Below are 24,510 nucleotides of genomic sequence, written 5' to 3'. Positions count from 1 at the left end.
GAAATTTAAATGTAAGTGAACTAAAGCTCAACACAATACCTGTTTGGTATGTTGGTTCCATTATCTTCGGATGTATACCCAGAAGCAGAACAGTTGGATCATATAGATGAACAGCTGGACTGGGTGCTTATCAACCTAGATGCTTAGCACTGGATCAGTGGTTTAAGAAAATGTAGTGTAGCTATACAATGAACTATTACTCAGCATAAAGAAGAATGAAATCATTTCATCTACAGCAAAATGAAAGCACTTGGAGAACATTAAATGAAATACACCCATCTCAGAAAGATATAAGCTGCATGTTTCCTCTCATTTGTGGGAATTAAAAAATGTTGATCTGCACATGTAATAGTGATTACTACAGGCTGAGAAGGATGGATGGAAGAGGGAGAGCAAAGGAGTTTAGATAATGGGTATCAAATCATAGATAAATATATTCCATGTCCTGCAGCACAGTGGTGATTATGGGTCACAATAATCTGTTACATATTTTATGAAGATCTAGAGAAGAGGAGCTTAAGGGTACCAAACATCTGGTAATAGCCAGGAGAAGGAAATATAGTCATCATTACACTTTGATCAGTGCATACTATGTGTTGAAGTATGATATGATGCACATAAATTTGCACAGCCATTATATGCTCATTCAAAATTTACAAATAAAAATGTTCAACAAAAAAAACCTTATTTCTAATCTAGGACAAAAAAGATGTGAAAAAGCATAAAAGAAAACATAATTAATATTTTAACAGTAGTGTCTCTGTGAAGTGTGATTGCTTATCAAAGTAATTTTGTAAGTGATAAATGAAACAAGGCTAGGCTGAGATGGGGAAGACAGACTTGTGAGGTTTTTTTTGGGGAGGGGTTGGTTGTGGGGACTGAATTCTGGGCTTGGGCACTGTCCCTCAGCTCTTCATTCAGCTCAAGGCTAGCGCTCTACCACTTAAGCCCCACTTTCATCTTTTTGGTGGTTAATACAGATAAGAGTCTTATAACCTTTCCTGCTTGAGCTGTCTTTGAACTGTGATCCTTAGATCTCAGTTTCCTGAGTAGCTAGGATTACAGGTGTGAGGCACTAGTGGTTTGCTCAGATGAAAGTTTCATTAAGCTGGGATAGGACAATAGAAAATGTGTTTGAGGAGTAATTCTGTAATATGCAAGGCCCAATAGAAAATGAAAATATGGAACCTTCTATTAAAAATTTATTGAGATTCCATACAGTGTAGGTAACCATTAGACCAAGCACATGGCCTTTAAATAGATGGTTGCACAGCCATGAAGTTTGCTTTGGTTTGAGGGACAGTGAGCGAGCCACATTGTCTAGACTCTGATGTGTTCTTTGCATCATGAATAAATTATATGGCCAGAAACACCAAAGCTCAAACACTTTGACTCAGCTGTAGCATATCAGAACATGGAGTATTCCTCATGGGGTTTTGTTTGAAGGTAGATCCAGTGTTACCTTCCATCAGGAGTAGGTCATGGAAGCTAGTGATATTCTTCTGGTTATAATGCCAAGTGATAATGAATGATGATCTCCTTCCTCCACGCAGACTGCAGACAGGAGCGCTTCGAGGAAAATGAATGATAGGGTTTAGGAAGTACCATTTGAGTGCCACACTAGCTGGAGCTTGGCATTCATTAGTGTGTTAGTTGACAGTTGTAACAGAACTTTCAGTTAGAATGTCTTGAAAGATTTATCATTCCAAATAAAATGAGAAATCACTGTGGAGTCATCCTATTTTTATTTTAGACATGTTTATACAACAATCTTATGCAATAGTTTGGATTCTTGGTGTTTAAGTTCTAGTTTTTACATGAGCCATAATGTGTGGTGCCATCTTTGATGACATGTGTGGTCCATCAGTGTAAAGCTTGTTATATGGGTGGTAAAAAGACGTTAAAATTAAAATAATGCAGACATGTTGATACTGGGACTTGAACTCAGGGCCTGGGTGATATTCTTAAACTTTTATGCTCAAGGCTGTCACTCTACCACTTGAGCCATAGCTCCACTTCTGTACATTTTTTCTTTTGTGCCGGTTAATTGGAGATGAGTCTCATGGACTTTCCTGCCCTGACTGTCTTTAAACTATGATCGTCAGATCTCAGCAATCCTCAGCTCTCAGTCTCCTGTGTAGTTAGGGTTACAGGTGTGAGCCTCTGGTGCCTGGTTAATAAGGAACATTTTCAATGAAGATATATACCTTTAATTGAAAAAAGTAGTCAAATTCTCTTTGTTTCCACCTTCTCTGTAATCTATTCCACAGCCATCCTGATACAGCAAGGATGTTTAGTGTTTAATTTTGGAATTATAGATTCATAAGAGGCTCTAAGAAATAAGAGAGATGACTCATGCCCTTTAGCCAGTTTCCCAAAATAATGGTATTGATATAGTCCAGTGAGCATAGTGATTCCCCGTTTTACCTGTGTGTGTGTGTGTGTGTGTGTGTGTGTGTGTGTGTGTGTGTGTGTGTGTGTGTGTGTGTGTGTGTGTGTGTGATGAAGCCTGAGGGTCTATGTATCATCAACCTCAGTCAAGTTTCTAAAGTTCTGTCACCAGCAGGATTCTTCATGTTGTTTGATATTTATCTCCTAGCCACTGTCTCCCTCCCCATTTTTAACTCTTGAAAGCACTAATCTGTTCTCCATTCTCATAATGTTGTCTTTTTAAGACCCAGTAAGTATAATAATACAGTATGTAATCATTGAGTGACTTGTTTTCCACTGAGCATAATTCCTAGAAATCCAAGGTAGTGTAGTAATAGTTTGTTCCCTTTCCACAGCTGTGTAGTATAAATTTATGATATGGACATACCATCACTGGTTTAAAGGATGTCTAACTAGTTTCTACTTGTGGGTTATTACAAATAAAGTAGCTTTTTACAAAACAGTTGCCCAATGTCACTTCATTTATGTATTAGCTGGCTAAGCAGTCATAATTAATCAGACAAGGTGATTTAAGCAACAGAGATGGACTTCAGCATATAAATTTGAAAGGTAGGGTTCATCTCAGCACCTAACATTTGTGTGTGGGTTTTTCAGTTTTTATTTCTTTGGGATAAATGCCCCAAAGTGCATTTTCTCTGGGGTATGTGGAATTACATACATCTACATTTTTAAGAAAGTGCTAACTGTGTTGGAGGGGCCATCTTAGTTTATATTCCCACCAGTCATGTGTGAGGGATCCATTGTCTTCAAGTCTTCCAGCATTGGTATTGCGGTTACCTTTTATTTCCACCATTGTGATATGTGACATTTCACTGTGATTTGATTTTTCATTATTCTAACAGTGAATGAGAGTAAACATCTTTCAGATAAGTGTCCACTTCAGCTGGACTCCTTGGTCCTTCTGTCTTTCCTGTTGTATCAGCCAGCTTTTCATAAATATAACAAAATAACAGGCGTAGGCTACTTATGAAGGAAAGAGGTTTATTTAACTTACTTCTGGAGGTTCAAAGTCCATGTGGCACAGTATAAGCTTGGTGTGAACCACCCCTTGGCTATATTGCCTCATGGTGAATAGTAATGGTGGGAGCATAGTAATTTCATGAAGCCAGCAGATTACATCTCAAAACAGGAAGGAGCAGAAAGAGTGGGGCAAGGCTTGTTCCTTATATGACAACTCTTGAAAAAACGTATGGAGTTACTCAATAACTAACTTTGAAGAACACAACCCAATAACCTAAGCAACCCCTAAGGTCCCATGGCATCTCCCAGTGGTGCCACTCTGTGGACAAAAACCTCCAGTCACCTGAGCCTTTGCTGTCAGCAGCATTGTCATTTAATTCAGGGGGAGGAATGAGCTATCGCTAAGTTGAGAATCAGGAAATGCCAGGCCTGGCTTGCTTACCTATGGCACCCAGCTCCTCACACAATCCTAGGTCCCCAATTAGTTTCTCTTTACACTTCCCAGAATTTTCATTTGACTGACTCTTGCATTAATGCCAGGGTTTATAGTTGGACTTAGCACGGAGAAGCCAAGAGAAACGAGTCTATGCCATTTTGTTCAGGCACATCTATTTTTCCTTCCACTTTCATTTTCTTTCTGAATTTGTGCTTCCCTACCTTTTCTTCAAGAAGTTTTAAGTGTGGCTTTATATCTTCTTACTTTTGAGTACAGATGTACAGTGCTTTGTTATAGCTAGTGGAGGTCAAAATTCCAATTGGCTGACTTTGTTTTGCTGTCATTCAGTTAAAGAACACCAGTGTAAGTCGCTGAATGTAGGAAATAGAGGTAAAGTAGATGCTGCTGCTCCTCTGGAGGGTTGGCAGGCTAAGCTGGCACTGCCCTGTCCTCTCTGGCATGGTATCCATGGTCGGTGTTGGTCCTAGCTGGTGAGGAGGGTGGTGGCCATCTGGCCGTGTGGTCGCAGTCCCTGGAAGCAGTACCTGATGGCTCCTGCCCAAGAAACTGTCCTTGGATTACCTAGAGGCAATTCCTGTACTTTGGGCATTGAGGAGGAATGGGGAAAGTGTGGAACTCATGTTACGATTAGTAGATGAGTAAATGAGACCTCTAGTGGGTGCGGCTTTTCCTTTAAGAAAGGACACACACATCGCCTTCTGTTCTGGTAGATAAACCAAATTTGTCTTGTCAGGCATGATGTGTTCTGTCAGGAAGATGGATTCTACTGCATACTGAGTGGCCAAAGAAACCATCTCACTCCTGCTCACCAGCTTACCTTCTTTTTCTGATGCTGTGAGGACAGTAAGATAAGAGATGCCTTGTTGGGCTGGGAAGGTGGCTCAGTGGTAGAGGGCTTGCCTTGCATGCATGAGGCCCTGGGTTCGATTCCTCAGCACCATATAAGCAGAAAAAGCCGGAAGTGGCTCTGTGGCTCACGTGGTAGAGCACTAGCCTTGAGCTGAAGAGCTGAGGGACAGCGCCCAGGCCCAGAGTTCAAGCCCCACGACTGACCAAAAAAAAAAAAAAAAAAAAAGAGAGAGATGCCTTGCTACTATGGGGTCATAGATGGTTTTGACCATAAAAGATGATTTTAATTATTTTGACATAAGTAGCTGTTAACCATCCTAACTATGCAGGATTATGAACTGAAGTTTCCTTAAGAGAATAATTGAAATGATATTCATCATTTCAACTTGTAAATTCATGGTTAACTACATTTTCTGTGTGATGTAAGACAAATATTTTCTTTGGATATATGAAAATAAGTTTGACACCAATAAACATTGGTATGGTATCTCAATTTAAGTATTTTAAATTGGCATTTGAATCTGTTTCATAAAGAAATAATAACCACTGGCAACTTTTAAAGCAGTTTAAAAATTAAGTGGCCAGGTGGAATCCTAGCTACTCAGGAAGCTGAGATCTGAGGATTGAAATTTGAAGGTAGCCCAGGCAGGAAAGTCCAGTTAACTAGGGAAAAAGTGCTAGAAGTAGAGCCATGGCTCAAATGATAGAGTGCCATCCTTGAGCAGAAAAAGCTAAGGGACAGTGTCTAGGCCTTGAGTTCAAATCCTAGTACTAGGCTTCATACACACACAAAAAACAACATTAAGTATCTAGTGCTATGCACTGACAATCTTAGTGGCTGTCCTAGCAACCCCCATGACTCTGGGGTGGGCTTTGCTCTTCTCATCCTGGGCACATTAGTAGAAGCTGCTTAAGAACTCGTCTGGGTCTATGATGCTGTTTTATGTCCTAGCTGTATTATTTATAACTTGGGCATCTTAACACTCCTCTAGGGCCTCAGTTTCCTTTTACCTATGAACTAGAAAATGTAGTCCTACTTATGGGGTAATATGAATATGAAATGGACAACATATGAACAGCATTTATAAGATCTTGCTTATTGCAAACACATAATAGCTGTTAGCTTTCTTTCTCATGGGCAGAATTATTATGAAACTATATTAGCCTTGTTATAATAAAGTGAAATTGCATTACTGTAATACAATAACTGAGTAAAAAAAGTTTTTCTGGATCCTAGAAGCACAAGAGTTGAGGGCCCCCCTTTGCCCATGACTCTTGGTAAATGGCCTCACAGTGGGACATGAAGACAGAGGATGGGAGTGGCCCATCTTTCTCTTTAAACAGCTCTCTCATGGGAACTAATTGGGCTCTCATGAGAATCACATAGAGCTTTTTTAAGTGACCAGTGACCTAACTACCTCCCCTTAGGCCCTCATCTCTTACAGGCTCTCCTCCACCTCAACAATGCCACACAGAGGAACTGCACACGGACCCTTGGGGAGAAAACCACATTCAGATTGGAGCAGAATCCAAAAGACACAGGCATGCGCAGAGGAATTCAAATACACATTTACATATAAACTACCTTGGCCCTGTTACCTCTCAGGATCTTAAATACTCTGGATGAGTAATAAAAATGTTGTGGACTCACATTTACTTGGACACAGCAATGTCTTGTCTGAACTAGTAGTACCTTGTTTCATTGGCTATCTTCCATCACTTATTTGTTCATTATTGTTATTTTGGTGGTATTAGGATTTGAATGCAGGGCCTCCCCTTTGCTAGTTGCTGTACTGCTAGAGCCGCTCTGTAGCCTCTTCTACTACTTCTGACATTCTCCCTTTCTTCTCCAGTCCAAGTGGTGGCAATTCTCTTGAGTTCTTAATAACAAAGAACAGATAAGCTATTAAAGACATAAATCCCCATCTAATCTGTTTCTGGAAAGTAGGGACTTCCAAGTAGTGGGCACATACAACAGTTAATTTTGTTTTCCTTTGTTATTAACAGAAGATGATGTTACTGAATGAGTAATAAAAAGTCAATTAAAATCATTTAGGGAAATTAAAGTGCTGACAAGTTCATAATAGCTTTTCTGGTTGTGAAATGAGATTGACATGGATTAACAATTGGTGGTGGACAGAAATTTGCTAAACTTATTGGAGTCTATTTCCATTAAGATGACAACTGTGTACAAGCTGGCACAAGGGCATTTAGTTATGGGAACCTTGAGTATGAAGGAGAAAGCTAATCAAATAAGACAACGTGTACTTAATTTTAATTAGGTAAATTCCCCTTCACGTTTCAATCACACAGTCTCAGTCATGGATAGTTTGGAAAAACTAGCCAGCCTATTTGTGTTTTCCTGTTTGTATTAGTAAATAAAGTAAACATATAGATAGATGCTAACACTTGAGTGTTCGTCTTGAATTAACCTTTTGAATGAGAGCTGGCAATGGTGTTTGCAGTATTTGAAGATTTTCTCATAAAGCACCACAACTATCCAAGAGAGCTTTGGTGAAACCAAAAGTAAGGAGATAATTGGAAACTCCAGGGGGACTCCTCAGCCACAAAGGCCTCTTAGCTTGAGTTTGTGCCAGCTATGTTCTGGCTGATGGCTTAGTCTTGGTACAGGCAGACAGCATCTGGAGGGCAGCCCTGCTCTGCTATGTGTATGTATCAGAGGGCCACAAGACATTGTAGAATGAGAAGTGACAAGAATGGGCAAACATTGTAGGAAAAATCAGAAAGGCCAGATGTCTAAGTGGAGGCTGAGATGATAAGAAAAGAAAAATAATAAGCCAAGGGGAGATTGGGGAGCAGGTAGGAGGAAAAGGAGAGTGATATGATTCCAGATGACACTGAGGTTCATTCCAGAGGTTTAGCTCAGTTGTGAGCTTTGTCTCTTTTATGGAAAAATTTTCTCAAAGAAAAGAAATGTTGTTGGGAGCTGGTGACTCATGCCTATAATCCTAGCTATTCAGGAGGCTGAGATTTGAGGATCGTGGTTCAAAGCCAGCCCGGGCAGGAAAGTCTGTGAGACTCTTATCTCCAATAAATCACTCATAAAACCAGAAGTGGAGCTGTGGCTCAAGTGGTAGAGTGTTATTCTTGAGCTGAAGAGCTGAGGGACAGCGCCCAGGCCCAGAGTTCAAGCCCCATGACCAACAAAATAAGGGAAAAAAAGAGAGAAATGTTTATGGGCTGTATTTTATTTTCCCATCTTCCAAATAATTTTTTTCAGCCTTGTGGTAAAATGAGATATGCTCATAAATGAATTATCTGCTAAATAGGATAGCATTGTGCTTTATCTACTGAAATCTATTGAGATTCTTTATGCAGAATTGTTCATAGACAATCTTAAGCTATCTTACCATTTTCCCTGAACACAGATTGAGGATGTGGTAGGAATGGGACCTGTGAATTACTTATCACTGAGTTAGCTTTGAACAAGGAGAATATTGTGTGATGATGAGTGAGCCCCTGGCTTCACTTCTTCTGGGGCTAGGAATAAGGGCCAGGCAGGGCCCTTCACAGCACTCCTGGTTCTACATTGAAACCTGTGTCTCACTCTGAATTGGTACAAATCATAGGTAGGTATATAGATCCCATATACCGGGTATAAGGCAGTGGCTCTTAGGGCAGTATGAAGACCATCTTGCCTAGCCAAGATTTGTCCATCCCTTCAGCACTGACAGGTTTCATAAACCAATGGTTTTCAGTTCCATCCAACCCAAACTTTTGAGTTACCACCTTTGTTCCACTTGCTAGTAGAATTCTACCTACTAGTGGAATTTCCACTATCGTACGATGGAATCTGGCACGTTTTCTTCCAACAGAGCTAATGGGACATAACACACTTGAGAGAGAGAGTCCTTGGATTAGGTGAGCCACAGGTATGTTTGTGTGTATATGGGGGAGGGTGTTGTTGCAGTTCATGAACCATAGTTGGCTGAAAATTAATATACAAGCAAGTGTAATAATTGCTAGTAATGGTCACTGGTTTGGGCTAGCTGCTCTATAACTCTGAACTAGTTCCTTGTGGTAGATTGAGCAATTGAGGCCAAGTTCTCACCCTCTGTTGTGGGATTACACACTCTGGCCAGGGTCTTGTGCTCACTGCTTACTTCCTTAGCCATTTTCTGTGACTTGCCTTTTTGTTTGTGCATGCCAGTAATGAGGCTTGAACTCAGGGCCTCCAGCTCTTGCTTGGCTTTTTCACTTAGAGTTGGTATTCTACCACTTGAGCCACATCTTCATTTCTGGCTTTGTGTTTAATTGTAGATAAGAGTCTCATGGACTTAACTACCTGGACTGGCTTCAAACCATGATCCTCAGATCTCAGCTTCCTACCTAGCTAGGATTACAGACATGAGCTACTAGCACCTGGCTCTCTGTGGCTTTCTTTGGATGTAGCATTATAGATGGGATGCTGGAGGAGGGTTGAAGGTGGCTGTGAGCCTGGGCTTGTGCTCTGGTGATTCATGCTGTGTTAAACACTTTGAATTTGCCACCCAACAGCCTGACCTCTCAGTGAGAACAGGGAGAAGACCTGCTGATTATAGCCATGGTCCTGTGGGCTTTAGCTCAAGCAAGAAAAGTAAATACATGTTCTAACTCACAGAGGTTTGTGGGGTTCCCCTCTCTTCAGAGGAATATTACCCCCTTCCTTTTCAGAGCACTTCCAAAAGTGTAAGATGAAATGATGCTGTTGCTACTGTGCTTGACTCACAGTAGGCAGCTATAATACACTATAGTTATTTTTTAATAATTAAATCATGAGATGCATAGTATACCTCAAATAAAGGGGATAATTTCCTGTGCAGTAGGGAATAGTCCAGGTAAAGAAAAAGAAAAAAGTAAGGCTCTTAGGTTATGCTGTGGGTCTACTGTGAACCCATTGAACTGGATGTCCTTTGATGGATGCATTCGTATTCTTCAGACAAACCTCAATCCTCAGATCTAGCTTTATGAGAATCTTTTTTTTCTCAGTTGTGGGACTTGAACTCAGGGCCTGGGCACTTGTCTCTGAGCCTCTTTGTGCTGAAAGCTAGCACTCTACCACTTGAGCCACAGCTCTACTTTCGTTTTTTGAGTGATTAATTGGAGATACGAGTCTCACGAAGACTTTTCTGCTAGGCTGGCTTCAAACTGCAATCCTTAGATCTCAGCTTCCTGAATAGCTAGGATAACAGGTGTGAGCCCCTGGTACCTGACTAAGATTCTTAATCTGCCTTGATTTAGTTTTAAAATATCATAGGAAAAAATATCATAGCACTCCAAAAACTGAATAGCACAAAAAGTAAATAATCCAAATAAAAATGGATGAGTGATCCAATTATTCTCTAAAGAAAATATGCAAATGGGCCAACTCATAAAAATGAAAAGTATGTGTTCAGACTACTCATCAAGGCCAATAAATAACCAGAACAATAATGGCTTATCATCTCAGATCTGTAAGAATGGCTGTCCTTAGATTAAAGATAGCAAGTACTGTTGAGGATGAGGAAAAAGAAGACCCTTGTCTTTTGTAGTTAGGAATGTAAATTAGTAAAGCTATTTCAAAAAACAGTATAGAAGTCTCTCAAAAAATTAAAAAATAGCGCTACCCTATGGCCCTGCAATACTAGATGTAGAGGCAATGATATCAGTATATCAAGGAGACATTTGCGTACTCTTTACTCACAGAAGCCAAGATATGGAAAGGACTTATGAGTCCATCACTTCAAGAGCAGCATACAATAATCAATCAATCACATTGGTGATGGATAGATAAAGCAAATGTGGTATGTACCTGCAATGGAGTTTCATTCCTCCATAAAAAGGATGAAATCTTGTCATTTGTGACAGTGACATTATATTAAGTGATAGGCCAGGATCAGATAGACAAGTATGGCATGATCTCACTTATATGTGGAATCTGGACTCTTTAAGAGTTGATGTCATAAAAGTAGAGAGCCAAACTGTGGTTGCCAGAGGCAACTCTGAGAGATTCCTTAGCCTTGGGGAGAAAAGAGAAGGTAGGGACCAGGAGAGTTGGTCAATGAGTCTAAGTTACCACCAATAGGAGCAAGGAGCTCTGTTGACCTACTGCACAATATGATGACTATAGATGACTAAAATACACTGGACATTTCACAAAACTACAAGAAAGGACACTGACTTTAGTTGTTTTTTTTTTAACCACCAATCAATTTTAAATGTTTGAAGAGATCATGATGTATACACACTTTAAACATTAATGGTAATCCTTGTCTTTTGATATTCAAAATTAAAAAGATAAGCAAGTTTTCCGGAACACATTTAAGAACTGTACAAGTGACTGAGTTGACAGCAATAGTCACGGCATATTGTCACCTAGGTTCAGTTCTGGGGTTGTGTGAGTGTGTGTCCTAACCCTTCCCCTGGCCCTGCAAGGCTGCTCTCAGATCACTGACCTTGTAACATTCAAAATGTTTGGATGCTGAGTCTGAGTTGAAGCGTTTATGATTGATTACATTTGTGTTTCTTCCAGGTCACTGCATTATGACCAGAAGGGACTTTGAGAGCCAGATTTTGTACTAGGGAAATAAAGAGATGTAGTCTGACTTGAAGTTACTTCCTTCGCAGCCCCTGCGGGGTCTGGCCAGTTGCTGGGATGTTTGCATGGTTATGTGACTGGAGCTAAAGTGAGTGTCACGCCTGCACGGGCCCTTCATCACCTCCAACTCACTCTCTGAACACAAAGCCTGAACGTCAACTTGGTTCATGACTATCTTTCTACATGTGGAACATCGTGTTTCCACGGCTATGCATTTTACTTGAGTTAAAGCTACTTGCCTCCCATCCTGACCTAGTTTGGCAGGGCCTCCAGTTGCTCTCATCTCTAGGAGTCTCCAGGGCTGTGTGAGCTCACAGCTTAGAATATGGTAGTATAGGTTTTGCGCTGTCTTTCTCCCATCGTGATAGAGGAGCATGTGGCTTGTCTTTAGGAACTGACACTACATCCTCCTGCTTTTCCTTTGCCTTGAATTGAGACAATGTTATTTGCAATAACCTTTCCCCGGGGCTGGGAAGGTGGCTCAGTGGTAGAGCGCTTGCCTTGCATGCCGGAGGCCCTGGGTTCGATTCCTCAGCACCACATAAGCAAAAAGAAAAAATCCGGAAGTGGCGCTGTGGCTCAAGTGGTAGAGCGCTAGCCTTGAGCTGAAGAGCTGAGGGACAGCGTCCAGGCCCAGAGTTCAGGCCCCACGACCGGACCCCCCCCCCCAAAAAAAAAATGACCTTTCCCCTTCATGCCTGTAATCCTAGCTACTCAGGCGGCTGAGATCTAAGGATCGTGGTTCAAAGCCAGTCCGGGCAGGAAAGTCTGTGAGACTCATCTCCAATAAGCCACTAGAAAACGGAAAGTGGCGCTGTGGCTCAAGCAGTAGAGTGCTGGCCTTGAGCTGAAGAGTGCAGGGACAGCTCCCAAGACGAGTTCAAGCCCCACGACTGAGCAAAAAAACAAAAACAAAAACAAAAAAAACCTTTCCCCCTTCAAAGGAAGAGCTACTTCGTCCTAACTACTTGAAAGGCAGAAATATGAATGATGCAATTTGAGGGTCAGCCTAGGCAAAAGTTAGAGACCCCATTTCAAAAACTAGCTGGATATGGTGGTGTGTGCCTGCAATCTCATTTATATAGAAAGTGGAGATAGGAGGATCATAGTCTGTGAAAAAGCATGAAATCCTTTCTGAAAAATAAGCTAAAAGCCAAAAGGACTGGAGATTTGTGTTAATTAGTAGAGTACTTGTCTTGCAGGTGTAGCCTTGGCCACCACCTTTCTTTTTATCTGACCATTCTACATACCTAAGAATCAGCCACCTACTGAAAACATGGAAATTATACTCTGTTAAATCAGCGACTTCATTACAAATGTACTTTTGTTTTCCTAAAGAACATACTGCAAGGAGAATATCTCTGTATATCCGAGTTATTGTGATAATAATTGAAATAAGATTGCTTTCTTGCCCTCTTTGCAACCCGTTGTGGATATATGACAAAGAAACTTAGATTGTTTTTTAGATAGTCTGTAGGTAACAAAAAATGATATTAAGAACTTTGTCTCAATTCCCTGTCACTCACATAGGTGATTAAACAGTTAGAAGGTTTTCCCAAGTTCCTTCGTGGAGTCTCAGTTCCTGAAAGAGAAAGGAAGTAATTATTGGAGAAATTAAGGCACAAGAAGCCACGAAAAGGCCACATATTTTACTGAGCTACACCAGTTATCTTTCTTAGCAAGCTGGTGTGTGAAGTACTGTAGGACAGTGCAGGCTTTCAGTTTAAGACACTGAAAAGCGCACTAAAGAATTCTAACATGATCACCCATGAATGTGAACATAGGTGAATTCTGTGCTTTTCAAATAAATCCTCTGCACTCATTTCAGTCCCTTAGTTATACCATAATAAACTAAACAGAGCAGTCAAATTTCTACCCTTCTAATTTTTTCATTTTGTTCCCCAGCTCTAGACTTTCCAGGAATGATTCTAAATATCTGGTACAGCTCTGTAACCCATTTCCTCTTTTGTGGTAGGCAAGTCTACTTTGGTATTTCCATATCTTCTGTATACTTTACACTGCCTCACATGTTATGCCTAACTCTTAGTGTTCTTAAACTCAAGAATGATAGTCCTTGTTTTGTTGGGAGTTTGGATTGCATGTTCCCAATTGCCATTCCTTATATTAAAACAGTATTTCTTTTCTATCAAACGCTAATTTTTAATAATATCCTTATAGTTGATACACACACACATATAATTATTTTTTTGTGTGGGTGCAAGACAGCTGAAAACTCCTTTTCATTTTTGGCTAGGCAAACACTCTTAACACTTGAACCCCATTCTGAGTCCTTCTTATTTCTGGTTTGTTTTTCTGATAGGTTCTTATGCTAAATATGCCCTGGCTAACCTTGGATCTCTGCTTTCTACCTTCACCTCCTGATTTGCTAGGATTACAGAAAAGCATCAGCATACCTGACCCCTAAACTTGGCATTTTTAACTGGAGAAATAGAATGATAAATACTAAAGACTATTGCCTTTTGTTTTTATGTAATAAAAGGTAATTTTCCTCTTTTAATTTGTGGAGCATCTGTCTTTGTGGCTAAGTTGGTTTTTTAAAAAAAAAATTTATTGTGAAAATACCATTCAGAGGAGTTACAATTACATGGTCAAGGTAATGAGTACATTTCTTATCAAACATTGTTGCCTCCTTCTTTGTTTCCCCTTCCCATCCCTTCCCCCCCCCCCCCACCCCAGGCCAAAGTTGTAAAGTTTGTTTTTCAACATTGCGACTTGTACATCTCATTGTTGCAATGGGTCCACCTGTATCCCTATTTAAAAAGTTTGTTTTATAAGTTGGTTTTTATGCTACTAATTGTTTCTGTCTTTAGGACTAAGAAAGTATGAGAAATTTTAAAAAAGCATCAACAAGGCAGTTTCCAAATTATTTAAAATTGTATGTATGTTTTGTGTGACACAAATGAAGCCTTCATTAGTTACTAGTTCAGGATCAATTTTTAGTATTGAAATTTTACAAATAAAGGTTACATTTGAGATCTATTTCTGGCTAAATTAAGAAAATAAAGAAAATATAAGCCAAGACAAACTAAAAATGTAGGTGTATACATGTTTACAACTTTGCTTTTTTTTTTTTTGTCTGTCGTGGGGCTTGAACTCTGGGCATGGGTGTTGTCCTTGAGCTCTTCAGCTCAAGGAGAGCACTCTACCACTTGAGCCACAGCACCACTTCCACTTTTCTGGTGTCTAATTGGAGATAAGAATCTCATGACTTTCCTGCCTGGGCTGGCTTTGAACTTTGATTCTCAGATCTCAGCCTCCTGAGTAGCTAGGGTTACAGACATGAACCTCCAGCACCTGGCTACAATTTTGCTTTTTAACAATAGTTCAAAGGGAGAAAAAACCTAAAGTCATCAACAAATTGTGTCATATACACAATATGGGCTATTATTAGCAATAAAAAGGAATGGCTGATTAATTGACCTCAAAAACACTGCATGAGAAAGAAGTCAATGGAAAGAGTAACTTATCACATGAGTTCCTTTGAATGAAATATCCATAGCAGGTGAATCATAGAGACAGCACATTGGTGGCTGCTAGGAATATGGAGAGAGAGAGAGAGTGGGGGGAGGGAGAGAGAATGGGCAGTTATTTCTTGATGGACATGAGGTTTCCTTTTGTGATAAGATGTTTTACAACTAGACAGAGGTGGTAGTTAGGATTGTTGTTATTTTCTTTTTTTTATTAAGTTATTTTATAACTTTTTTTTTTTTGGCAGTACTGGTGTTTGGACTTAGGGCCTCAGGCTTACAAAGCAGGATCTCTATTACTTGAGCTATGCCTCTGAATTTTTAATAGTTAATTTTATACAGAGTTCACTCATTAATGAATTTTTAAAATACCTCTGTGCATAAAGCTATTAGAACAAAATAGTAAATGATCATTGAACTAAGATTTCAGAGAAGAGAGCCTGACTTTAGCAACCCTTTTCTCCTTTAAGTGTATACCTGTTCCAACTGAATAAATCTCCTAGAAGACTCATAAGTGTCAAAGAATAGCAGCATAGTCCATTGCTCACCTAATATAAAGGGCTTTGGTTAAAGTATTGCACTTTGACACTAAAGGATCATAATGTAGGGCTGGGAAGGTAGCTCAGTGGTAGAGTGCTTGCCTTGGATTCATGAGGCCCTGGGTTCGATTCCTCAGCACCACATAAGCAGAAAAAGCTGGAAGCGGCACTGTGGCTCAAGTGGTAGAGCTGAAGAGCTGAGGAACAGTGCCCAGGCCCAGAGTTCAGGCCCCCATGACCGACAAAAAAAAAAGGATCATAATATAAGCATATGAGTGAGTTAGAGGCCAGCCTTCACAAAGCCAGAAACCTAACACAATCCCATATGAAATTAAGTCACTCTTCCCTTCCCCATTGCCTACTTTGAAAAACGTCCTCTCTGGAGAAAGTTACATTCTCTAGAACATAAGACATATTTTATTTCCCATGCATAATTCTTACCCTTCAGTAATTAGTTATGAAAAAGAGATGCTAAATCCAGAGACAAAGCATATAACAAAATAAAAACTCTACAATTTGTTACTGGGTTATCCTATTATTAGAGTTATCCAGCTCAGAATTACTATGTGAAAATTCCTATATTTGGGAAATTAAATATGGTGGACAATTAGGCCAGAACTAGAATTAATAAGGGAGTAGAGCTGGAAACCTATGGGAATGTATAAAAACCTGGACTGAAACATTAACTGAAATTATGAAGACAAAAATAGGCTTGAATAGATCAGCTACAGCTGAAGAGAGAAGTGGCAAATTCGAAAATAGATTAATATTGTGTCAAAAACATGACAATGAAAGCTAACTAAAAAACCTATCAAATAGAAAAGAGCATGGTAAAAGATGTCATGTGAGTATATGTGAGTCTCAGACAATGAGAAAAGAGAGAGGAAAGGGAGGAGAGCAAGAAATAAAGCTTGAACAGCTAATGCCTGAAAATATTAACCAAAACAAAGTTACTGCCACTGTCAAGTAGGCTTTTAGGAAAGGATTATTACTAGAGGAAAAGATACCTATTTTATCCATAACTCAGAAACCAAGTAAAACAGAAGTCAAATAATAATGAAACCAAGAAATCTATAATCATAAGCATTTAGGACCTTTCTTTCAGGAATTTATAAACTATAGTAAGATCTCTCCAACTTTCTGGTCTTGGGTCTCCTCTACACTTCGAAAGATATTTGTGTGTATGTGTGTGTGTGTGTGTGTGAGAGAGAGAGAGAGAGAGAGAGAGAGAGAGAGAGAGAGAGAGAGAGAGAGAGAGAGAGAGAGAGAGAGAGAGAGAGAGAGAGAGAGAGAGAGAGAAAGAGAGAGAAAGAGAGAGAAAGAGAGGAGAAAGAGAGTGAGAGTGAGAGGGAGGGACAGAGACAGAGGGACAGAGAGAGGGAGTAGTGGGTTTTGAATGCCTTATACTCTGATTTTTTTGCTTAAGGCTGGTGCTCTACCACTTGAGTCATCATGGTTCAGATTTTTTTTGTTCGTTGTGGGGCTTGAACTCTGGGCCTAGTTGCTGTCGCTCAGCTCTTCAACTCAAGGCTAGTGCTCTATCATTTGAGCCACAGTACCACTTTAGGTTTTCTGAGTGGTTTATTGGAGATAAGAGTCTCATGGCCTTTCCTGCCTGGCTTTGAACCATGATCCTCAGGCCTCAGACTCCTGAGTAGCTAGGATTATAGATGAGCCACCAGTGCCTTGCTTGTGGTTCAGATTTTTGATGATTCACTGAAGACCATAGATTTTTCTTCCCTGGGCTGGCTTTGAACCATGATCCTCAGATTTCAGCCTTCTGAGTTGCTAGAATTACAGGCATGAGCCATCAGCCACCAGCACCTTGAAAGTTATTTGAGGAGTCTAAACAGCTTTTGTTTATGTGGGCTATATAGTGGTTACTGTACTGTATACAATGTATATGAATATGTATGGAAATTAGAAGTTTAAAAATATTTGAATGTATTCATACTAAAATAACTAATACTGCTCATGCTAATAAAATTTTCTAAACAAATTTAGTGAAAACATTGTAATTATTTTTTACTTTTGTGAATTCTGTTCCTGTTAGGCTTAATGAAGATATAAGAAGTTCATAGGAGACAATATATCTGTTTTGATATATTGAGTTAGTTGAAGTATATGAGGAAAATACAGCCTCAAAAAGACATATAGTTAGGAACAAGGGGACTTTTTAATAGCTTTAATAATAATCATGAATATTTTAATCACCAAACTTGATAAGTAGTATTTTCTTAAAGCTTAGTGCAGAGTAAAATGTGATGCTGTATTAATTAATTTTAATACTGTATTGAAGTAAATATTTGTTAATTGAGTTTTGTTTACTCATTTATGATTTTTTTTAACATTAGGCAGATTTTTTAAAATGTTGATACATTTCATTGTATAATATGAAGAGTCCATTACCATTAATCCTCTCAGAAAAGTTTAGAATGCATTAAAATGAGGAATTCTGAGTTTTAGGAAATCATGATTGATTATGAATTGGAAAGCCACTATAATCTATGTGGGTGATAAAGGACTTATATCTAAAATATTATATTGGTTATGTAGTGGTTATTTAAAAAAATATTATTTGTTATAGAGCTTGTTTTAACAGAGTTCAACAGAAATGTGGGCAAAAAACTTAATATGCACTTCCTATAACAGGATATCCAAGTAAACAAATATGTACAGAGATAAACAACCTTATTAGTAACCAAGACAATGCAACAAACCCACAAATATGTCAACACTTTAGAATTATGAGAAGTAAATAGATGGACATATCAGTGTTGACAACACTGCGTAATATTAACATTTTTATATTTTGTTGATGGAAGTGATATTCCTACAGCATTTTATAAAATTTCCAGTCAAAAAGTTAATTATTTGAATTCTTAGGACTATAGTTAATAGAAATGACACACATATGCTTCAAAAGACATGTCCAGTGCCCTGGGCACTAATTTTCCTAATTTCCCCAAAGCAGAGACAATCCCAGGTGTCCCCCAGTAAGAGAACAGATCTCTAGCCTGTGGTGTATTGTTACAATGGAATCCTGAACAGCAGCCAGTACAATCTGTTGGTATACACAAGGGGACATTGACAGATCTCATGAAGTGTTGAGTGAATGGAGGCAATCACAAGAATATGTACTATAGGATTTCACATTTCATCAAGGTCAAACCCAGGCAAAACTATCTACTGTGAAAGAGATCAGTATACTGTTACCTGTAGGGAGGCTAGGGTTGGGGTGTTGGGAAGGTAATATTCTATTTCTGCCTTGTGTGGTAGTGTCATTGGAATGTACACTTGATACTGATTCATTTAGTTAGCTAATCACTTTTCTCTATGTATGTTATATTTTAATAACATAAAGCTATATTAAAATTAAGAAATGTCACTGGGTACTAGTGGCTCACACTTGTAAAATCCTAGCGACTCAGGAGGCTGAGCTCTGAGGATTGCCATTTGAAGCCAGCCCTAGGCAGAAAAGTCCCTGTGAGACTCTTTTAACTCCAATTAACCACTCAAAAACTGGAAGTGGAGCTGTGGCTCAAAGTGGTAGAGTTCTAGCCTTGAGCATCAGAGCACAGGCACAGAGCCCAGGCCCTGAGTTCAAGCCCCACGACTGACAAAAAATTTAAGAAATGTATATTAGCAAGTTGCCATGCCCATATCCCCAAAAGCTTGGACATAGCAGGTCCAAGGGCACAGTACCCCACTGTCTCTAGTTGGCATTCTTTCAACATTGGAGTTAGAATACCTTTCTCAGCATTCACTAGGGGTGTTATGGGGGAGACTGCTTAGATTCTTAGTTTCCTCAATATTGAGATAGGGATTATTATAAAAAGCACTGTTATTTAGTATGTTCCCTTTAGGGCCAGGTAGATGATATATTTTAGTGTGCTCAACATAGTGTTTGGCTCATTGGTAAACATTTACCCTGTCTCTGCTTTTGTAACTAGCTTTGGGCTAGTGGAAACGGAATATAAGACTAACTTACTAAACTTGTAAAGGATGATTGTGTTAGCACCATAGTGCCTAGCCTCATAGCAATTGATGTTCAAATTAGATAAAAAGTTCACGTTGTTACTTGTCCCAGTTCTCTATAGCCCCCTGTGGCTGGGGCATCCCAGTAGACAGCACATGTAGAGCATTTGCAATGCTGCAGAAAGAGTTCTGGAGCGTGTAGGCAGGGAAGATGATAGAGGGGGCCATTGGGAGGTGTCCCGGTAGAATAAAACTTGACTTTCCTTTTCTTGGCATATGGTGCAGGGGATTGAATTCACAGCCTTGTGCATGCTAAGCAGACACTCTATCACTGAGCTACACCCCTACTCCCTTCTCTCCTCCCACCCCAACTCTTCTTCGAGTGGAAGACAGGAAAGTTCATTAGCTAGCAAAGGAGCGATTACAATGAAGTGCTGTTTGGGGAGAACTTTGACTTAAGTGGAGATTGAAGGAGATTGCATATGTCAGGATCTACACCTTGACAGATGCAAAGAAAAGGGGACCCAGTCCATGAAGAGCTGGAATGGCCAAGTGAAGGAGCTTCTCTGTAGGAAATTTGATTGATCTTGCTGATTTATTTTTACCTCTTAGTGGGTAATATACATATATATACATATATATGGCTATATATACATATATACATATGCATATATGAATATGTAAATATATACATGTGTACATGTATGAATATATAGGTATACATATATATGTACGTATATACTTTTTTTTTAACCTAAACAAAAAATACCTGAAATACTTGTCAACTTGTCAAAAATATTTTTCCTAGTTTCTGCAGTCTGGATCTTAAGTTTCCTCCAGGTCTGTGTGTTAATGTCTTGGTTGCTAGCATGTGTCACTTTGGGGAGCTGGGAGTCCTGGAAGAGGTGAAGCCTAATGGATGGATGTTATGCTCCTGGGAATGCATCCTTGAGGGGAATTTTGAGTCTCTAGCCTCTTGCAATTGTTCTGTCTTTGCTTTTCTGACCAACAGGAGCTAGACAGATGAGCTTGGGTCTACTACATGCCCCCTGTGCTGCTTTACCACAGGGAGAAAGGCATGGATGGAAATTTCTTTTTTTTTTTTTTTTTGTCGGTCGTGGGGCTTGAACTCTGGGCCTGGGCGCTGTCCCTCAGCTCTTCAGCTCAAGGCGAGCGCTCTACCACTTGAGCTACAGCGCCACTTCCGGTTTTCTGGTGGTTTATTGGAGATAAGAGTCTCAGGGTCTCTCCTGCCCGGGCTGGCTTTGAACCTCGATCCTCAGATCTCAGCCTCCTGAGTAGCTAGGATTACAGGCGTGAGCCACTAGCGCCCGGCTATGGATGGAAATTTCTGAACGCATGAACAAAATTAACTTTTCCTCCTCATAAAATGGTTGATGGCATTTGTTACAGTGACAAAAAGCTCACCAATATACTAGTCTTTTGTTTCTGTTAGAAAAACACATAAATTTTCCTGTAGGTAAATATTGCTGCGTTGTCATCAGAGTTTCTAAGCACAAGAAGGTATAACCCCCAGAGGCTGAAAAAATGTTCAATTTGCTTAAGGTTTCTATTTTCCTCTGGTTTTATTTTCATATATTTTAAAATAAAATTGAGTCCAGCTAATTTTTGTATGTTTGTAGTGGAGGATCTAAATAATGTATATACATATGCATACATGTGAATATATGAGTATATAGATATATGCATCTGTGTGAAAATGTAGTGTGTATGTATAAAAGTGAGAAATAGAGAGCTTATGAGAGTGAGAGAACTGGTAATTAGTAAGAAGCTCCTGAGCCAATTAGTAAATCTTTCCTTTTCTTGGTGATGGATCCTTTGCCATGCATTATATTCTTGTACATAATGAGATTTGCTGCTGAGTTATTACTTCTGTTCTGTTGCTTTCCTTTTTTTATGTCAGTGTAACTTATTTATGCCACAGAATTTATTACATCTCTCTCTGTGTTTCATAGATTAAAACTCATAATTACTTAGTCTTCTGTTATGCTTGCACACTGAAACTTCTGGTCTAGCCCAGCAATGAGTGCTCAGTAAGGCTCAGCTCCACAGCTGTCAACAAGGGATGGGCTAGCTTGGTATTTCCCACAAACACCACTCATAATAGGTGAATCCTTCAAAGTAAGGGCCTAGTATGCTAAAGACAGCTTTATGATGCTATGTTCACTAGTACAGTTACCATGCTGCACATACCTGGAAAGGATCTTATGTAGCAGTTTTGTTATCTTTCAAGAGTTTCAGTGATATAATTATTACATTATAGCCACATGCATCTATAAGAACCAACTCTAGGAAAAAAAGCGATATTCCTGACTTTTTTCTAGGACTTTTGAAAGTGGAGGTGAATCACAACTGTAATTCTTCAGAAGACCCTACAGAAGAAGGCAGGTATATCATGGGTTTGTGGGAAATAGCATGGTGGGCACTGTGAGTGTTCTCCAATCTGCCAATGGCACCTTTTATGTGGTAGGGATTTACCTTTAGGTATATAGTTACTGACAGCCAATATTTAGAGGTTCCTTTAAGAATAATTAGTAGCAAGGTACCAGTGGCTTATGCCAATAACCCTAACTGCTCAGGAGGCTGAGATTTGAAGATAGTGGTACCTAGGCTGTCCTCAGTCTATTATTCTACCTTTACCTTTACCTTCTGAGTAGCTGGAATTATAGGCAGGCACCACTACATCTGGTCAATGTGATATTTTGATTCCTGAAGTTGGGTAGTACTGATCAATTCAGGATCATTAGCATTCCATCATTTTAAGCATTTATCATTTCTTTATCATGTCTATATTTAAACTTTTCTTCTCTCCTCTCTCTTTTTTTCCTTCCATTCTTTCATAGTCTTTGCTAAGTTCTGTGCTGACAACTTCTCTGAGATAATCCAGACAGCAGGATACATATTCTTTTTTTGGGGGGGGGGGAGCGCGGTGAGTACAGGGACTTGAACTCAGGGTTTGGGCACTGTCCCTGAGAGTTTTTTTTTAAATTTGTTTCGCTTTGTTTTGTTTGCTCAAGCCAAGCACCTTACCACTTGAGCCACAGCTCCACTTCCAGTGTTTTTCTGGCTAATTGGAGATAAGAATCTCATGAATTTTTCTGCTCAGGGTGTCTTTGAACCTCAATCCTCAGATCTCAGTTCCTGAATAGCTAGGATTAGAGGCGCGAGCCACTTGGTTGAAGCAGTTTTTAATTGCTGCCTTCTATGCATTTGTTGTTCACTAGTTCCACGTGGAAGTACATTTTCTTGGATAACTTTAGCATTTCTTTTTCTTTTTCTTTCTTTTCTTTCCTTTTTCTTTCTTTTTTTTTTTTTGGTTGGTCATGGGGCTTGAATTCTGGGCCTGGGTGCTGTCCCTCAGCTCTTCAGCTCAAAGCTAGCGCTCTATCACTTGAGTACCATTTCTGGTTTTCTATTGGTATATTGGAGCTAAGAATCTCATGGACTTTCCTATCCAATCTGGCTTTGAACTACGATCCTCAGATCTCAGCCTCCTGAGTAGCTAGGATTAACAGGTACGAACCACTGGTGCCCAACTGAGTTTTAGTATTTCTAAAGCACCCTTTCTCAGTTCTTAACTCATTGGATAGTAACAGCTCACTGTGAGGTGAGTAGTCACATCAACAATATTTTACCAATGGTACAACTGGGGCTGTAGAGGCTAAGCAGCTAACCCAAGAAAGAGGAAATTCCTTTTCCCATCTGCCTGTGTCTTGGATCTGTTTGCTTTCTCCTGACCTGTACCTTAGGGTTTCCTATGAAATGAAAACAAAGAGAATTGTTGTAATTATAATGCCAATCTTAACTGTCCATAATTATTTATGCTTATGGAGACTGGTGATATGGCTGCATCTGAAGTAGGTCTCCCTGTGGGAAATGTTTGCCTTAATTGATGATTAGTTATAAAAAGCATTTTCAACCTACAGCCTAATGAAGAGCCCTGAGTGATTGTATTTATATGTATATGTCCTTCAGTTACATTCTATGGTGAAGCCAGCATATGTTTTACTATTTGACATAGTTTTCCTATCCCTGCCCTCCCTTGCAGTGGGTGAGTCACTACAGAAGACACACCAGAGAAAGATCCTCTGCCTATTGGAATGGTTGCACTATAGGCCTCTGGGAGTTCCTGGATCACATTGCTCATTTGTACTCTGTGTGGAGGAAATTTTGGTTTGCTCTCATTTAGATTTAGCAGCTCCAGTGAACAACTGCCTCTCCCTGGGTTTGCTGTTGCCATTCCTTAGTTACTTATGGAACTTGCTTCCGAATGGTCTGCAGTGAGTCTCAAGACAAAGACAGGTCTCCTCAGCTTTCCATGTAATTCAGGATAATAGGTGAGAGCCACTGTGTCCAGCTATCGATTGAGAAGGAATCTTTTGATCTCTTCTGCCTGGGCGAACCACATAGCACCTGTGATTATTATTAGTTAACAACATCTATGACTATTATTATTTGTTATTATTTTTGTGTGGCTATTGGGGCTTGAATTCAGGGCCTGTCCTTTAGCTTTTTTTGCTCAAGGCTGGTGCTGTAACACTTGAGCCACAGCTTCACTTCTGGCTTTTTGATGGTTACTTAGAGATAAGGAATTTTCTACCTGGGCTGGCTTAGAACCATAATCCTCAAATCTCAGCCTCCTAAGTAGTAGCTAGGATTACAGCTGGGAGCTATCAATGACTGGCCCTGTGATTATTTTTAAATGTTTGTTTACATTTAAATCATTTCAGAAAAACATATAACTGTAACATTACTTTGCAAATGGACTAATGATTAATGTAGTCTTGCATCTGAGGAGCTCAATACCTAGCCAAGGATATACAAATAGTTTATACAAATACAAATAAAGGATCAGGACAGGAGAAATATAAAAATTAACTTTAGCTGGGGATTTTGGAGTGCTTCATTAAGGAAGATATTAAGAGCTAGGTACTGATGGCTTAAGCTTATACTCTTAGCCACTCAGGAAGCTGAGATCTGAAGGAGCATGTTTGAAGGCCAAACCAGGCAGATTTTGCTAGATTCCATCTCTTAAAAAAGAAAAATCAATCACAAAGAATGACGTTGCCCCATTTGTTAGGAAATGGAAAAACTTGGAAAAAATTATATTAAGTGAAGTAAGCCAGGCCCAAAGAAACATAGGTCCCATGGTTTCCCTTATTTGTAATATCTAGTAGATGTATGAGTCAA

General features: G+C 39.5%; 1 protein-coding gene and 1 long non-coding RNA gene across 4 annotated transcripts in view; one reads left to right on the top strand and one right to left on the bottom strand.

The window, feature by feature from the left end:
- Mtus2 (microtubule associated scaffold protein 2) overlaps positions 1–24,510 on the top strand; it is a 577,850-nt gene that overhangs the window by 90,535 nt on the left and 462,805 nt on the right. The gene's annotated exons all lie outside the window — the stretch shown is intronic.
- On the bottom strand, positions 1,261–10,615 carry LOC138813547 (uncharacterized). The gene is made up of 3 exons (XR_011367844.1): positions 10,509–10,615; positions 6,411–6,597; positions 1,261–1,569 (listed from the first exon to the last, which is right to left on the bottom strand). It is a non-coding gene; the product is annotated as an uncharacterized lncRNA (long non-coding RNA).

This window comes from Dipodomys merriami, unplaced genomic scaffold (genome assembly GCF_024711535.1).
Source record: "Dipodomys merriami isolate MVZ:Mamm:240054 unplaced genomic scaffold, mDipMer1.0.p SCAF_6, whole genome shotgun sequence".
Taxonomy (NCBI): Eukaryota; Metazoa; Chordata; class Mammalia; order Rodentia; family Heteromyidae; genus Dipodomys; species Dipodomys merriami.
Note: the sequence above shows the minus strand (reverse complement) of the source record. Positions and strands in the feature narration are given on the sequence as shown.